This window comes from Rutidosis leptorrhynchoides, chromosome 7 (assembly GCF_046630445.1).
Source record: "Rutidosis leptorrhynchoides isolate AG116_Rl617_1_P2 chromosome 7, CSIRO_AGI_Rlap_v1, whole genome shotgun sequence".
Lineage (NCBI taxonomy): Eukaryota > Viridiplantae > Streptophyta > Magnoliopsida > Asterales > Asteraceae > Rutidosis > Rutidosis leptorrhynchoides.
This window is the reverse complement of record NC_092339.1, coordinates 3,388,729-3,393,863: the sequence shown is the minus strand read 5'-3', so window position 1 is coordinate 3,393,863 and position 5,135 is coordinate 3,388,729.

The window sequence follows — 5,135 nt, the reverse complement described above, 5'->3', positions numbered from 1 at the left end:
CGCGGCGAAGTGTGAGGTCTACGGACCAGGGGTTAATAGAACGAAAGGAACAAATGGTGTCGGAACGAGTAATGGCGGAGCAAGTAGTGTCGGAGCAAGTTATGCCAATGTAGTTTGTTATAAATGTGGAAAACCAGGCCACATTATTAGAAATTGCCCGAACCAGGAGAACACGAATGGACAAGGCCGTGGAAGAGTTTTCAATATTAATGCGGTAGAGGCACAGGAAGACCCGGAGCTTGTTACGGGTACGTTTCTTATTGACAATAAATCTGCTTACGTTTTATTTGATTCGGGTGCGGATAGAAGCTATATGAGTAGAGATTTTTGTGCTAAATTAAGTTGTCCATTGACGCCTTTGGATAGTAAATTTTTACTCGAATTAGCAAATGGTAAATTAATTTCAGCAGATAATATATGTCGGAATCGAGAAATTAAACTGGTTAGCGAAACATTTAAGATTGATTTGATACCAGTAGAGTTAGGGAGTTTTGATGTGATAATCGGTATGGACTGGTTGAAAGAAGTGAAAGCGGAGATCGTTTGTTACAAAAATGCAATTCGCATTATACGAGAAAAAGGAAAACCCTTAATGGTGTACGGAGAAAAGGGCAACACGAAGCTACATCTTATTAGTAATTTGAAGGCACAAAAACTAATAAGAAAAGGTTGCTATGCTGTTCTAGCACACGTCGAGAAAGTACAAACTGAAGAAAAGAGCATCAATGATGTTCCCATTGCAAAAGAATTTCCCGATGTATTTCCGAAAGAATTACCGGGATTACCCCCACATCGATCCGTTGAATTTCAAATAGATATTGTACCAGGAGCTGCACCAATAGCTCGTGCTCCTTACAGACTCGCACCCAGCGAGATGAAAGAACTACAAAGCCAATTACAAGAACTTTTAGAGCGTGGTTTCATTCGACCAAGCACATCACCGTGGGGAGCTCCTGTTTTGTTTGTCAAGAAGAAAGATGGTACATTCAGGTTGTGTATCGACTACCGAGAGTTGAACAAACTTACCATCAAGAACCGCTACCCACTACCGAGAATCGATGACTTATTTGATCAACTACAAGGCTCGTCTGTTTATTCAAAGATTGACTTACGTTCCGGGTATCATCAAATGCGGGTGAAAGAAGATGATATTCCAAAGACTGCTTTCAGAACACGTTACGGTCATTACGAGTTTATGGTCATGCCGTTTGGTTTAACTAATGCACCAGCTGTGTTCATGGACCTTATGAACCGAGTGTGTGGACCATACCTTGACAAGTTTGTCATTGTTTTCATTGATGACATACTTATTTACTCAAAGAATGACCAAGAACACGGTGAACATTTGAGAAAGGTGTTAGAAGTATTGAGGAAGGAAGAATTGTACGCTAAGTTTTCAAAGTGTGCATTTTGGTTGGAAGAAGTTCAATTCCTCGGTCACATAGTGAACAAAGAAGGTATTAAGGTGGATCCGGCAAAGATAGAAACTGTTGAAAAGTGGGAAACCCCGAAAACTCCGAAACACATACGCCAGTTTTTAGGACTAGCTGGTTACTACAGAAGGTTCATCCAAGACTTTTCCAGAATAGCAAAACCCTTGACTGCATTAACGCATAAAGGGAAGAAATTTGAATGGAATGATGAACAAGAGAAAGCGTTTCAGTTATTGAAGAAAAAGCTAACTACGGCACCTATATTGTCATTGCCTGAAGGGAATGATGATTTTGTGATTTATTGTGATGCATCAAAGCAAGGTCTCGGTTGTGTATTAATGCAACGAACGAAGGTGATTGCTTATGCGTCTAGACAATTGAAGATTCACGAACAAAATTATACGACGCATGATTTGGAATTAGGCGCGGTTGTTTTTGCATTAAAGACTTGGAGGCACTACTTATATGGGGTCAAAAGTATTATATATACCGACCACAAAAGTCTTCAACACATATTTAATCAGAAACAACTGAATATGAGGCAGCGTAGGTGGATTGAATTATTGAATGATTACGACTTTGAGATTCGTTACCACCCGGGGAAGGCAAATGTGGTAGCCGATGCCTTGAGCAGGAAGGACAGAGAACCCATTCGAGTAAAATCTATGAATATAATGATTCATAATAACATTACTACTCAAATAAAGGAGGCGCAACAAGGAGTTTTAAAAGAGGGAAATTTAAAGGATGAAATACCCAAAGGATCGGAGAAGCATCTTAATATTCGGGAAGACGGAACCCGGTATAGGGCTGAAAGGATTTGGGTACCAAAATTTGGAGATATGAGAGAAATGGTACTTAGAGAAGCTCATAAAACCAGATACTCAATACATCCTGGAACGGGGAAGATGTACAAGGATCTCAAGAAACATTTTTGGTGGCCGGGTATGAAAGCCGATGTTGCTAAATACGTAGGAGAATGTTTGACGTGTTCTAAGGTCAAAGCTGAGCATCAGAAACCATCAGGTCTACTTCAACAACCCGAAATCCCGGAATGGAAATGGGAAAACATTACCATGGATTTCATCACTAAATTGCCAAGGACTGCAAGTGGTTTTGATACTATTTGGGTAATAGTTGATCGTCTCACCAAATCAGCACACTTCCTACCAATAAGAGAAGATGACAAGATGGAGAAGTTAGCACGACTGTATTTGAAGGAAGTCGTCTCCAGACATGGAATACCAATCTCTATTATCTCTGATAGGGATGGCAGATTTATTTCAAGATTCTGGCAGACATTACAGCAAGCATTAGGAACTCGTCTAGACATGAGTACTGCCTATCATCCACAAACTGATGGGCAGAGCGAAAGGACGATACAAACGCTTGAAGACATGCTACGAGCATGTGTTGTTGATTTCGGAAACAGTTGGGATCGACATCTACCGTTAGCAGAATTTTCCTACAACAACAGCTACCATTCAAGCATTGAGATGGCGCCGTTTGAAGCACTTTATGGTAGAAAGTGCAGGTCTCCGATTTGTTGGAGTGAAGTGGGGGATAGACAGATTACGGGTCCGGAGATTATACAAGAAACTACCGAGAAGATCATCCAAATTCAACAACGGTTGAAAACCGCCCAAAGTCGACAAAAGAGCTACGCTGACATTAAAAGAAAAGATATAGAATTTGAAATTGGAGAGATGGTCATGCTTAAAGTTGCACCTTGGAAAGGCGTTGTTCGATTTGGTAAACGAGGGAAATTAAATCCAAGGTATATTGGACCATTCAAGATTATTGATCGTGTCGGACCAGTAGCTTACCGACTTGAGTTACCTCAACAACTCGCGGCTGTACATAACACTTTCCACGTCTCGAATTTGAAGAAATGTTTTGCTAAAGAAGATCTCACTATTCCGTTAGATGAAATCCAAATCAACGAAAAACTCCAATTCATCGAAGAACCCGTCGAAATAATGGATCGTGAGGTTAAAAGACTTAAGCAAAACAAGATACCAATTGTTAAGGTTCGATGGAATGCTCGTAGAGGACCCGAGTTCACCTGGGAGCGTGAAGATCAGATGAAGAAGAAATACCCGCATCTATTTCCAGAAGATTCGTCAACACCTTCAACAGCTTAAAATTTCGGGACGAAATTTATTTAACGGGTAGGTACTGTAGTGACCCGAACTTTTCCATGTTTATATATATTAATTGAGATTGATGTTTACATGATTAAATGTTTCCAACATATTAAGCAATCAAACTTGTTAAGACTTGATTAATTGAAATAGGTTTCATATAGACAATTGACCACCCAAGTTGACCGGTGATTCACGAACGTTAAAACTTGTAAAAAAACTATATGATGACATATATATGGTTATATATATATTTAACATGATATTATGATAAGTAAACATATCATTAATTATATTAACAATGAACTACATATGTAAAAACAAGACTACTAACTTAATGATTTTGAAACGAGACATATATGTAACGTTTATCGTTGTAACGACATTTAATGTATATATATCATATTAAGAGATATTCGTACATCATAATATCATGATAATATAATAATTTAAAATCTCTTTTGTTATTATAAACATTGGGTTAACAACATTTAACAAGATCGTTAACCTAAAGGTTTCAAAACAACACTTACATGTAACGACTAACGATGACTTAACGACTCAGTTAGAATGTATATACATGTAGTGTTTTAATATGTATTTATACACTTTTGAAAGACTTCAATACACTTATCAAAATACTTCTACTTAACAAAAATGCTTACAATTACATTCTCGTTCAGTTTCATCAACAATTCTACTCGTATGCACCCGTATTCGTACTCGTACAATACACAGCTTTTAGATGTATGTACTATTAGTATATACACTCCAATGATCAGCTCTTAGCAGCCCATGTGAGTCACCTAACACATGTGGGAACCATCATTTGGCAACTAGCATGAAATATCTCATAAGATTACAAAAATATGAGTAATCATTCATGACTTATTTACATGAAAACAAAATTACATATCCTTTATATCTAATCCATACACCAACGACCAAAAACACCTACAAACACTTTCATTCTTCAATTTTCTTCATCTAATTGAACTCTCTCAAGTTCTATCTTCAAGTTCTAAGTGTTCTTCATAAATTCCAAAAGTTCTAGTTTCATAAAATCAAGAATACTTTCAAGTTTGCTAGCTCACTTCCAATCTTGTAAGGTGATCATCCAACCTCAAGAAATCTTTGTTTCTTACAGTAGGTTATCATTCTAATACAAGGTAATAATCATATTCAAACTTTGGTTCAATTTCTATAACTATAACAATCTTATTTCAAGTGATGATCTTACTTGAACTTGTTTTCGTGTCATGATTTTGCTTCAAGAACTTTGAGCCATCCAAGGATCCATTGAAGCTAGATCCATTTTTCTCTTTTCCAGTAGGTTCATCCAAGGAACTTAAGGTAGTAATGATGTTCATAACATCATTCGATTCATACATATAAAGCTATCTTATTCGAAGGTTTAAACTTGTAATCACTAGAACATAGTTTAGTTAATTCTAAACTTGTTCGCAAACAAAAGTTAATCCTTCTAACTTGACTTTTAAAATCAACTAAACACATGTTCTATATCTATATGATATGCTAACTTAATGATTTAAAACCT